Source organism: Camelus bactrianus, chromosome 10 (assembly GCF_048773025.1).
Source record: "Camelus bactrianus isolate YW-2024 breed Bactrian camel chromosome 10, ASM4877302v1, whole genome shotgun sequence".
Taxonomy (NCBI): domain Eukaryota; kingdom Metazoa; phylum Chordata; class Mammalia; order Artiodactyla; family Camelidae; genus Camelus; species Camelus bactrianus.
The window spans coordinates 49,558,041-49,571,031 of NC_133548.1; the positions used below are offsets into that span (position 1 = coordinate 49,558,041).

At 52.2% G+C, this 12,991-nt stretch overlaps 1 protein-coding gene across 4 annotated transcripts in view; it reads right to left on the bottom strand.

Moving 5' to 3' along the window:
* GDPD5 (glycerophosphodiester phosphodiesterase domain containing 5) overlaps positions 1-4,898 on the bottom strand; it is an 82,645-nt gene extending 77,747 nt beyond the window's left edge. For all 4 annotated transcript variants that reach the window (XM_045508806.2, XM_010973147.3, XM_045508804.2 and 1 more), the window contains exon 1: positions 4,126-4,898. The gene's annotated coding sequence lies outside the window, so the exon portion shown is untranslated. The remainder of the gene's footprint in view (positions 1-4,125) is intronic.
* Positions 4,899-12,991: the final 8,093 nt, after the last annotated feature.

The following is a 12,991-nucleotide window of genomic DNA, read 5'->3' on the forward strand; positions in this document are numbered from 1 at the left end:
CAGTCACTTGTCACACCACATCCTCTGGCCCTGATGCTGTGGTCTCCTCCCCTACCTTCCAGGGTCACAAAGGACACTGCAGAAGGCTGGAGCTCTGGAAGCTCAGACACCACCCCATTCACCATAGACCCGGGAAAAAGACCACAGAGAGGGGCTGATTCACCCCAAATCACACAGCCAGCCAGTGCAGGGCCCAGGGTCCCCTGCACAACTCAGCACTGCCCTTCCTTAACCTGAGAAGGTTCATTTCTAGGCTTTTTACACGTGCAGTGTGCTCTCCTGCTACTTGGGTGGAGTTGAAGAGGCAGGACATCTTCTAAGAGCTGTCTGTTTGGTCACAGATAAGAGCACACTCTTGATTCCTCACTCCCCATTGTCTAGCTGTGTGACCTTGAGCAAGACAATGTACCTCTCTGAGCCCCCGTTTCTGAGGCCTAACAGTAGCTACCTCCCAGAGCTGTGAATGAGATCCTCTGTAAAGAGCTTAGCACAGTGTCTGGCTCAGAATAAAAACTCAAGAGCATTAGCAACAGTTCACATCACCATCACAGTATTATTAAATGAGCATGTGGACGCATTTTACAAACTGTAAAATGTGATGCGATGGTAGGTATTGTTTGTAACTATTACTGTGACATGTTAAAGATTCAGAGGGGGTGTGATCAGAGGGCTAGGTAATCCAGGAATGTTTCTGGGGGAATTTATGACCTGAGTTGGGCCCTGTCAGACAGGGAGGTGAGCTGAGAAAAAGGCGGTATGGATGGTGTGGATGATGGGAGGAACCCTTTAAATAAAGGGGCCACAGGTGATGTGTTTAGGAGATAATGACGAGCAATGACCAGGAGTCCACACAGTGGCTGCGGTGGGCAATGCCTTGAATGTACAACAAAGAGACCTGGTCTCCATCTTACTGGCAAGGAGTCACAAGGGGCTCTGAATGGGGACCTCATGATGCTTTCTGCAGTGTGAATTCTGTCTGACGCTCAAAGTCCTCAACCATCTGATCACCCATCCCTCTTCTCCAAACCCCCTTCTAACCCCACAGATCCATTATCACCCCGGAGTTCTTCCCACTTCCCTGCTTATTACACTTTCCCATCTTCCCTGCCATTAGCCCACCTCATGGTTCATGTTCACCGTGAAGCACCCTTTCATTAAGTGCCTATCGTGCCATCTGCTTTACATATATGACTTCACAGTCACCATAACTACCCTCACTTTACAGAGGAACCTGAGGCCTGGCAGGGTCAGGTGTCCTGCTCACAGTCTCACAGTGGGTAAGTGGCACAGCCAGGATTCTATCTTGAACTGTCAGGACCACTACTCTCTAGCCCCAGCCCAGGCACCTTTCTCCTTAATAAAGCCTTCCTGGTTACTCCAGTCCCTAAGAGCCTCCTCTCCTCACAACCCCTCCCCACTCATTTGGAATCAGAGGCCCACAGCTTGATCCTTGTTCTTCTAGCTTGGTTTTCATTGTTTCCCGTCAGTCCACCTTGCCCCTGATAAGAGAGCTGGGGCGGATAACAGGTCACTTTCTTCCTATCCCTCCTTCCCCTGTATCTAAGACTTCTAGCACTAACAGGAACCACCTGCCTCCTCTGGTGGGATTCAGAAGCTCAGCTGAACATAGAGTAATTTCCCTGAGACTGCCTCCCAGTGAGGGGAGCCATAAATTATTCACTGCACCTTTGTGCCTAGGGAGGCCAGAGGGAATGAACACCAGTTCCCCACAACCCCAAAGGAAGCCAGCAGCCCTGGGGTGGGGGGCCAGAATCCAGAGCCCCTTGCCAGGGTCCCCAGGCAGATTCTAGAGGACTGTGGGACCAGGGACGTGGTACAAGGGAGCCTGACCCATACAGGGGTCTCAGCTGAACAAACCAGGCCTTTGAACCTGTAACAGTAGCTTGCATTCCAATCTAAGGCAAATCTTAGAATGTCCCAGGATTTCCTGATCAAAATTCAAGCTTCCTTGTCTTCTAGGGAAGGAAACAGAATCTATTTGGTCACGCACTGTATATTTATATCTCATTTAAACCTCACAACAACCTTGTTAAGGAGGAATTCTAATTTATAGAGAAGCAGCTGGGGCTCAGAGGAGTGAAGTGACTTGCCCAACGCCACATGGCCAGTGGGAGGAATCAAAGCAGATGTATGCCGCCTGGTCCGCTGACTCACCGTGGCTAGCCCAAGCCGCTTAGCGCACTCCATTGAGAGCTAGTCACCACACTGCCTTTTCCATCTGGGTAACTTCCAGGGCACCTGAGTCGGCACTCAATTCCTGAAGCAAACTCAAAAGGCCCTGAGCAGGTGGTTTCAACCTCTCTGAGCCTCAGTTTCCCACACGAGGTAGCCATTAATAACAAGCCCAGTCTTGGTAAACACACACAAAAAAACTCTTCAGCACTTGACAGTGTGTTGGATGTGATGGTCCCATTATCTGAGCAAGTAACACACAGCCTGCCTTGACCCCATTTAACAGGTGAGGCTTGGAGCCATAGATGGATCCAAGAGGTCCCAGATGGCCCTCCAGCCCTGTTCTGCCTCACTCCAGATTCCCACCACACCATGAAACGAGATCACAGGTGTGAAATTATCTCATCAAAGAGGAGCTTTGTTTAGTTGCAGGGATTATTATGAGAATTTGAATCCCCATGGATGGTGGTGATATTGGGGGAATCCCAAGTCCCTCAGTCACTTTCTCTTCTGGTTCCCCCCACCCCCTCACCCCCAGGGACTGAGCTTCCAGGCTTCAGCTGACCTCTCCACCCTCCCCCACCTCCCAGGGGCTTTCCAAGGTGGTTTCCCCTAGACTCCAGGAAGCTGGGCAAAGCAGGGATTAACTAGTCCCAGCCAAGGCCACAGGGCTCAGACAGAGGCCACGTTCCCCCTCACCCCTGAACAACAGCCCACAGAGGCCATGCCAAGCTCTCTTTCACAACACTCCTCTCTCTGTACAGCCCCAGGGTGCAAGAGAAGTAGTCCCTGCTTGGGAATCCAGACACCAGAGACTGTGCCCCCAGCCCTGAGGTCTTGTGCAAGCCCCTCCCCTCCTGGACCAGAGGTGTCTTGCAGGTTCCCCTGCCCCGGAGAGGCTGAGGTCAGACCCTTAGTCTGGGGCAAAGGCTGTGGGGCTGCTGGGATGTCTGACGCCCCAGCACCAACCACACAGACTCTCACAACAGCTTCATACATGGTCACCCAGACCTCACATCAGGGGTGGGGAAAGCCCCAGCCACCCACCCAGAAGACGCTAACTAGGGAGGTGGGTGGACACCTTGAAAGATGTTTGGGAAGGTTTTCTCAAGTGTACTTCTGGTTCAATTACTCACTCACTTTAGGACCCCAACAATTGCCCTGAGCCCAGGCCTCAGTGTCCCCCTTACTATTGTGAAGGATGTGAGCTGCGGAGTGCTGAGGGGGCTCATCTCCAGTTCTGATGGGCTCTGACTTGGGGTCCTCTACAGAGTGTTTTCCCAGCAGATAAGCAGAGTCTCAGGGCCTCCGGAGTGTCTTAGAGACACTGGAGTCTGGCACACAGGGGAAGGGGCAGCTGCTCTCGGACAGGGAGGCTTCTCACCTCTGCTCTCAACTCTGGGTCATCTTTCCCGGGAGGTGAAATGGCCATGGAGTGGGAGGGAAAGAGGCCAGAGGAAACCACTTCCCCAGCCTCAGGATCAGCTCTCAGATGCCCCAGTGGCCCCACCTTGACACCTCCCCTCTACCTCCTGCCTGGCGGCTCAGCACGTCCTTTCTTTTCCTCCCCACTCTCCGCTCCTTTCCCTCTCCAGTCTAACAGTCAATCCTCCCCAGTCTCAGCCTGAGTGAAAAGGGCAGATCACTCAACCCTGCTGAAACTGTTTCCCCATCTATAAGCACACAGCACCTTTTATCTCACGGAGTAGTAGCGAGACATTTGAGGGATTATTTGCGCAAGGGTGGGGCGCGGACCCACACACAATGGGCGTTCAATATGTGCCCGTTTTCTCCCTTTCCCCGCTCCCTTTCCTAAGCCCCCTCCTAGCCAGTTCCAGCTGCAGCTGTGCCCCGCGCACGCCCGCAGGTGGCCCAGGCGCTACCCGGATGGGGTCGGAGACCGCCCTTGCCCGGCATCCGGGGCTCTCTCACCTGCAGCTTTCGGCTCTCTCCTGTGTTTTCTTCGGAGCAATCGCTCAGCCCTCAAACTGGGGCAGCAGGAAGGCGGCAGCTCTGGCTCGCAGCACCAGCCTGGTCCGGTTCAGTCCGACTGGGACCCCTCACAGTGCTCTGAACGGGGACTGGGGCTTCCCGGACGTTCGCACGGTCCCAAGTCCTAAGCACCGAGTCGGAGGCAGCTTAAGGTTAGGGTTTCGGCGAACCAGAGTCTGGGGGCGTCAGGGCTCCTTTGCACTCTGCCTTAACCCTGGGCGGAGGGCCGGGGGCTCCGACACACACTACAGAAAGGCTGGGAACGAGCCCGTAACCATGGAGCCGTATGGTGGGCCAAGAGCGTCCCGCCCCGGTGCACTGGATCAGGGTCAGGGGCTCGGGGCGTCCCGGCTACACGACCAGGACCGCGGACCAGGGAGCGTCCCGGTGGAACCCGGGGCTGGGGCAGGCAGGGCAGGGCGCCGGCAAAAAGGCTCGGAGCCGCGGCGGCCGGCGCCCGGCGGGTAAGTCTTCCTAGGTCCGGACTCGGCTCGCTCTGCGAAGTGGGGCGGTCCTCGGCGTGGCAGCTGAGTCCAGAGCTCCAGGTCGCGGCTCCACTTCCTTCTCTTTCTCCGGCTCTCTCGCCGCTCGCTCAGTCTCGCGCCGCAGCGGCTACCACAGCCGCTGTCATCCCTGCCGCCCACCCCCAACAGGAGCTGCAGCTCGAACCTGAGCAGAGCTGAGCCGAGGCAGCGCCGCCCAGCGCCGGGGCTCCCGAGTGGGGCGGAACCAGCCCGCGGCCCCGCCCCACCCGGGCTACAGGCAAGGGGCGGGGCACGCTCCAGATCCCCTTCCCTGGTCCCGCGCCGTCGGGCAGCGGGAGCCAATCGGAGAGTGGGAAAGGAGCGGAGCTCTGCGGAACTTGGACTCTACCTCCGAGAGGGCGGGCCATAAATGGAGAGGTGCGGCTGGACAGAGGACAATGAGGGGGAGAGGGGGTTAAAGAGCTGAGCGGGGGATCCGGATGTAGGGAGAGGTGGGGTGCTGCCACGGAGGTGGAGGAGTCATGGGGTAGGAACAGGGGTCGGGGTAGGAAAAAGCAGGGTGGAGGCTAGGTGAGTTATCGGCCTTCGGGACTGGTGGGACACACCCTCGCGGTACTCCTCTCCCTCCCCAGCTTCTAGGGCTTAACGCAAGGTGAGTATTGGATGGCATGAAATATTCAAATTTCAGGAATCGGTGAAAAATAAGTTTGGAAACAAAGAGCAGATCTTTCTTCAACATTTCCCCATTCCCAGCGCCCATCCGCGGGGAAGAGCGTCGCTGTCAGTTCTAAAAATAAGAAACCAAGAGCAGAGGTGTGTGAGGACCACACACACACACACACACACATTCTCGCGCTCTCTCTCTCCTTGTCTTGGTTTCTGCCGTGTGCTCCCTCCCCTCCCCTCGAGCCTTCAGGCAGGAGCTGTGTCTGATGTAGCTCTGAGTTCCCAGACCCCAGCACCCTGCGCAGGGCGGGGCACAGAGCAGATCTTGGAGGGTTTTGATGTATGAATAAATGAGTTGAATGTCCTGCAGGGGCCATGTGAAAGCCACTAATTGGCCTGGGGAGCAAAGGAATGGAGCCTGCACAGTACAGGTTTTCTGCAGGCCTTACCAGCAACCTTATGCAATAGGTACCCCATTTCACTGATGAGGCCACCAAAACAGAGTGGCCAAGTGATGATCCCAAGACCATAGAGCTCACACAGGATTCCATTCTCTCATCACTATCACATTCTTGGGCAAAGCTGTGTGGGTTTGAACTGGTTACTCAACCTCTCTGAGCCTCTGGTTCCTCATCTGTAAAAGGGAAATAAAGATGTTGCTACTTGGCAGGGACTGGGTGAGCACCAGGCTTCAGAGGGTGGAGGGAAGTGTTCTCGTGGCAGAGGAAATAGCATGTGTAAAAGCAGGCAGTCTGAGAGAACACTTCTGGGGACCCGTGGCCTATTATGGGGGCATTAAGAGAGGCTTCCCTCAGGGAGTGACAGGCTGCCTCAGGCCCGAAGCAGGGGTTAGCTAGCTTAGGAGGGAGTCTCAGGGAATGGATAGTGCCCTGTCTGGGCAGAGGCTAGCCTGGGCAAATCCCTGGAGGTGAGGGAGAGCACTGCTCTGTTGAAGAACCCAGACAAGTTCAGGGTAGCTGAAGCTCCCAGAGAAAAAAGAGCAGAACAGATGGGAAGAGGTAGGCGGAGCCGGGGAGTTTCAGACTTTTTTCTAAGGGCCAAGAACTCTCTTGGGGTCTTGCTTGTGTGCCTGACCCAACAGGGTTTTGCTGAAGCCCCAGCCTTGAAGCCCCTAAGCCATTGGTTACCAGAAGAGCACCCTGGGAAGTTTTTAAGCCAGGCATTGATATGGGAAAGATAGCACTTTGTAGGGAAACCAAATAGCATGAAAACACTTAAAGCCCACAAGAGGCAAATAGTGTGGGGCAAGAGGTGTGAAGGGTTGGAGTCCTCCATGAGGCCTGGACCTAGAGTGCCTTAGAGTTGGGTTAGGAGAACAAGGAAGAGAGTGAGCTGGAGGCTGAAGCCCAGGCTCTGAGTAGGGGTGGAGGATGTTGGGGGAGGGGATATACCCTCTCCTGGCCAAGCCCAGGGTTGGGGGTGGGGAGGTTGGCCCCAGGAAACTCACACTGGTGGCTGTGGCCAGAGGGCTTGTATTTTGCCTTACATGTTGAGCTTGGTTATGGTGCAAAGAAACCTTGTGACTTCTCCCTCTCCTTAGAAATTCTGTGGCTCCCAGTCGCCAGCATGATCAGGTCCTAGGTCCCTAGCCCAGTGTTCCATCCCCTCCATTATTGCTCCTCTCAATCCCAATAGCCTCATCTCCCAATCACTTCCCTCTCCCCTTACACCAAGCTTCTCCCAGCATCACCCATAAGCAGGATACAGTCTCTCCCCTCCATATGGTTGCTCCTGTTTGTCTGGGGGTCCAGGTTCCCATTCTCTCTTGAGTTAATTCCTGCTTCCCTATTAGAGTGAAGGGAAGAAACTTTGGGGCAAATACTTCATCTGTCTTCTTCTGCTGTATCCTCAGAGCCCAGCACAGAATCTGGCATGTAATAGGTGCTCGGTAAATAATTGTCGAATGGATGCGCCATCTCTCAAATCAAGTGTTTCCTCCTTTGGAAAGCCTTCCTCAATTCCCCCAGGAAGTCCACCTTTGGTCTGGGATCTCTCAGCTTGAAGTCTCTGTAATCAGGTATTTCGTGTCTAGTTGGCCCCACTGGGCCAGGAGCTCCTCCGTGGCCATGCGCCTCTACCCACCACCACCCCGCAGAGAGCTGGGCTGGCCTCTTAAGACCTCAGCATTGGGAGATGAATGAGGCTCTCAGAGAGCTGTTCTTTGGCCGCCCCTGCTGTGGGAGCCTCTGAAGCAGGTCAGATGAGCAGAATGCCTGCATGAAAAGGAGGCTTTCAGAACAGACCCTCCATGACCCCTGAGGCCTGGGAGAGAAGTGCCCAAGGTCACCTTCAGCACACAGTTTTCAGACGCCCACATTCACCCTCTGACTACCCTCGCCGGGGGAGGAAATCTCCTGACCTGGGAGAATCAGGCCTTTTTGCAGCCAGAGAGACCTACAAAGCGTGGCAGAAGCATGGTCATGGTGGCTTGTCTGAGGATGACTGAGGGCTCAGAGGTCGGCTCTGAACCTGGGCCTCAGGGCAGACAGGAAAGGCTAGCTTTGTCAGCCTGGTGCCCTGCTCCTCCGCTCCGAGAACCTCACCCTCCACATGTTCTTCTGACCTCACTTTCTTCTGCTGCAAGCTCCTTCCCTTTCTCAATTCAAATAAACATTCACTTTCCTGCCTACATTTACATTAGGAATTTTGCATTCTTTTTCTTAAACAGGTCCACCAAATTGTATTAGACTTTATACCCCATGAGATCTGCTTGCAACAAATCCTTACGCTGCACCCATCAGGTGCAGGCACTGTGCTAGGTGCAGACAGACATGGCCCTCCCCTCCCACAGCCCATGGCCTGGTAGGGTCAGTAGGCTCAGCTGAGCTCGGCCCTCACACTCTGTCCTGCTTTCCTACCTCTGCCAGCCTGGAATCCTTTCCCCAGTTGTCCTGCCTGCATGCACCCACTCAGCCATTGGACTTTTCTCCAGCCCTCAAGGCCCAATACGCAAGTTGTCCCCTCTGAGAAGCCTGTCTGACTTTTCCAGAGGGAAGCACGGCATCGTCCCATGGAGCTGGTGACGCCGCAGCTCTTTATGCCTCTCCTGGGACTCTAATTGGCTTAGATCTTGAGCTGTATGTGGATCAGTTTTTCCCACTGGAGTGTGAGCTTCTAGAGGGCAAGGGATGGAATCTTGCTTCTCTCTGTGTCCCCTTTTCAGCCCACATTTACCAATAATTCTTAGGCTGGACAAACAGTGAATGCTGGAGAGGCTGTGGAGAAAAGGGAGCCCTCCTACACTGTTGGTGGGACTGTAATTTGGTGTAGCCATTATAGAAAAGAGTATGGAGATTCCTTAAAAAACTAAAATTAGAATTACCATATGATCCAGCAGTCCCACTCCTGGGCATACAAGCAGAGAAAACTCTAATTCAAAAAGATTCATGCACCCCAATGTTCATAGCAGCACTATGTACAACAGCCAGGACAAGGAAGCAATCTAAATGTCCATCGACAGAGGAATGGATAAAGAAGATGTGGTATATATAGACAGACAATGGAATACTACTTAGCCATAAAAAAGAATAAAATAGTGCCATTTGCAGCAATATGGATGGACCTAGAGATCATCATTCCAAGTGAAGTAAGTAAGCCAGACAAAGACAAATACCATGTGATATCACTTACATGTAGAATCTAAAAAAAAGACACAATTGAGCTTATTTACAAAACAAAAACAGATTCACAGACACGGAAAACAAACTTATGGTTACCAGGGTAGTAAGGGGATGGAAAGGGATAAACTGGGAGTTTGAGATTTGCAGATACTAACTACTATATATATAATAGATAAACAACAAGCTCATACTATATAGCACAGGGAACTATACTGAATATCCTGTAGTAACCTATAATGAAAAAGAATATGAAAAGGAATATATTTATGTACATATATAACTGAAACATTATGTTATATACCAGAAACTGATGCAATATTGTAAACTGGTTATACTTCAATAAAAAAAATAGGAAAAATAATTCTTAGGCTGGATGAAGTCCTAGACCAAACATTGGGCATCTAGGATGGAACAATCAGGAAGAACCTGCCCTTGACATCAAAGAGCCCCCAGTCTCAGGGCCGTCTGCTCCATGAACACAGCGAGGCTGCCTGGGAGAAGGCAGGGAGAAGGCAAGGCAGGGAGAAGGCAGGGCAGGGTCATGGCGGCTTCACAGGGAAGGTGACACTTGAGGCAGACGGAACACTGAGCACAAAGGGATGAAAATGGGAACAGGCAGGTGATGGACAAGAAGTTCAGTCTGTTGGGGGAATGGGAATGACACAGGAAAGAAGAAATTGAGGTTGCACTTGGAGCAGTTAGAGCACAGACTCTGGACCACATGGTGGGGGTCTGCACCCTGGCTCTGCCATCACTAACTCTGTCATCACTCTGTGCCTCGGTCTCCCCATCTGTAAAGTGGGAATAATACTAGTGCCTATTTCGTAGTCTATTTATAAGGATTAAATGAGTTAATTCTATAAAAGCTTAGGGTAGTGTTGGTACATGATAAGCCCCACTGTGAGTGTCTGATAAATAGGATGGAGCTGGAGGGACCGGCATCGGCCATACTAGGTGGAGTTTTGAGTTTGGTCTTTGTATTCAGAGAGCATCAGAGTGTTAACAAGTGAGGAGGGGGGTGAAAGGGAGGAGGCGGCTTGGCTTAGGTCCAGCCTCGCTCCTCCCAGCCCATGAATACCCAGAGGGCCTCCTGCTGGCCCCAGCCCTGCCTGCCTCTCCCCACCCCTGGCCTTCCAGGGCCCCCTGTGGCCCTGTGGCATCAATCGATGTATAGGAGACTGTAGGGGCTGGGGCCACCCCCACCAAGGCACAACTGCGGAAAATTTATGGCCCAATTACTTGCCACAAGAGGTCAAGGAGGGGCCCTGAGGAGGTCCAGGGCATATGGCCCCGGCTGGGCTGAAAGGATAGTGAGACTGGATATGAGTGTGCTGAGTGGGGAATGGATTGAGGTGGGGATAGGGGTACAAAATCACTGGCTGGGACTGGAGGTGAAGTTGGGTGCAGGACACTTGGGGACTGATGCTGAGGGTTCAAGAGCTGGATGTGCTTCCTGGCCCAGCCACCTCCCTCTCTATGCCTCCGCTTCCCGGTGAGTAAAATGGAGCCGAGAATAGCGGCCCCTCAAAGGTGGTGCGGACGGGAGGAGGGGCAGGGCTCAGTCACCAGGCCCGAGGTAGCATGGAGAGTGTATGGACACCAAAATCAGTTCTGTGGAACCGAGGCAGGAAGGCCCGGAGTGTCTGCGGCTGCAGAGGTGGTGTGGGACGTGTCACACGTCTTTGTCATTGTGTTTGGCTTCCATGCTGAGGGCGGGGGGCCCCTGGGAGGGTCTAAGCTGGGTTTGCTCTTTAGAGGGAGGCCTGGCCATCATCTGGAGAAGAGACTGAGGCAGGGAGGCCAGCCAGAGCCTGTTTTGAGAGTCCACGTAACAAGGAGAGATGAGGGTCTGAACCTGGGCCCTGGCCGTGGGGTGGGGGTAGGTGGTCAGGATCATGGGGGAAAGAGGCAGGCTAAAGATTGTGTCTCTGTGGAGTAAGAGAGGGTGTGATGGGTCCAGAGCTCAGGAGAGGGGCCAGGTAAGAGGCCACAGCATGGGGCAGGCCTTGGGAGGAGGGGTGAGCAGCCCCAGGGAGGGAGTGTGAAACCCACCGGAAGAGGGGTGGGCAGGGGATGGGGCCCAGGAAAGAGCCAGAGAAGGACTGGCAGCGAAGCAGGGGAGAGAGAGGGTCAGACGCTGAGAGGAGTGAGCAGCAAGGAGAGGTTAACAGGGCCGGGGTACCGGGACTGAAGTGTTCTGGGGTCAGTGGTAGGACTGAGGGTGACCCTGGGGGGAGGCGAAGGCAGGAGCAGGGGTGCACTTGGAGCTGGTGTGGCGCCTTCCCAGGGAGCTGCCAAGGGCATGTGCTGCTGTCAGCTGGAGGAGCAGGCAGAGATGGAGGCTTTTAGAAAGGACTTAAAGCCATGTGCAGGGAGGGGAAAGTGGTCAGGGAAGAAAGGCAGCATCTCCACTTCCGTGGCTGGGGGGGACCCCAGAGGGGACGGACAGGTAAGGAAGATCAGGCCTGAGGTCTCAGCCAAACAGGAAGTAAGGTGTCTGCGGTCCAGGGAGAGGGCCAGGTGGAGCGGAGGCTGAGGGAGAGGCACCAAGCTGGGAGCCTTGGCTGTGGAAAGTGGAAAGGAAGGGAAAAGTTAGACTGAGATGGGGAAAAGTTAGACTGGGATGGGTTATAAATCTGTGGCAGCCCCTTTCCCATGGTGGAGGGGTTCGGGGTGGTTGCTGAAAATGCCTGTGTCCAATAAAAATGATACCTGGCCCCCATTCTCATTCTCCAGGATCCCTGCTCAGGCTCCAGTCTTGAAAGGATGGGAGCTTCAGAGTCCTCTCTGACCCCAGATGCTGCAGGCTCCCTCCCTTCCACCAGGTTTTGCCACCAGCAAATGGGAAATTTGGTAATCACCATGATTCCAAGCTTACCTTTGTACCAGCACCTCCCGATGCTCACAAAAGGGGGTGTCTGCGTTGGCTCCATCACCGTCAATTGCCAAGGTCTGTTACCACAAACCCCTTGTCAGATTTACTTTTGTGTCTCCAGTACCGGGTGTGGAAGCAGGCGTTCCTACCTTTTACAGCCATCATTTGGCTGCGTCTGCTGCCCCCTGCTGTCTCACACTGGTTGGTGCAGAATAATAATCCTAAAGCTAACACTGGCTGGTTCTCAAACCTTTTGGTCTCAGGACCCTTTTTCATATCCTAAAAATTACTGAGGACCCCAAAGAATTCCTATTTACATATGGCTTATATTGGTATTTACCATATTATAAATTTAAACTGAGACATTTAAAATACTTGTTATTAATTTAAAATAGTAATAACAATCTTAGTAAATATTAAAGCATTTTTATGAAAAATAACTACATTTTCCAAAACAAAAAGTTAGTGAGAAGAGTGGCATCATTTTACATGTTTAAAAAATTTTGAGGGGGAGGGTATAGCTCAGTGGTAGAGTGTGTGCTTAACATGCAGGAGGTCCTGGTTCAATCCCCAGTACCTCCATTAAAATAAATTAATTAATTAAAACCTAATTACTCCCCCATAAAAAATGATTTATAATTTTTTTTAAATAATAAAAATAAATAAATAAATTGTAATGGTTGCCAAATAGAAAATATATTGTTTTGGTTGAATATGTTGTTTTAACCAATATACTGTTTTGGTCAAAAGTTTACAAAGAAAATACAGGCTTATACTGATGAATTAGAAAAGGGAGGGGTATTTTAATGGCATTTTCAAATAATTGTGTCTATTCTTTGATACTAACTCAAACTGGTCAAATTTCTTGAAGTTTAGCTGCTATTAGAATCTGAAACCACTGGTCTCTTTGCACTTTGAATGTGTCTTTTACCAATGTGTGATTTTGTAACAGCATTGGCCATTGGGGAAAAACAATGGTTCGCCAAATCATGGAGATCTTTCAAATACTGATGAAGTTCAGTACATAATATTAAAAAATCAAATTTGTTAATATAACCACCAAACTCATCAGAAAAGTCTTTTAAGTACTGAGGAGCTGTCATGCTCACAGTGGTAAACACAAGTTTTCCAAAATTCTA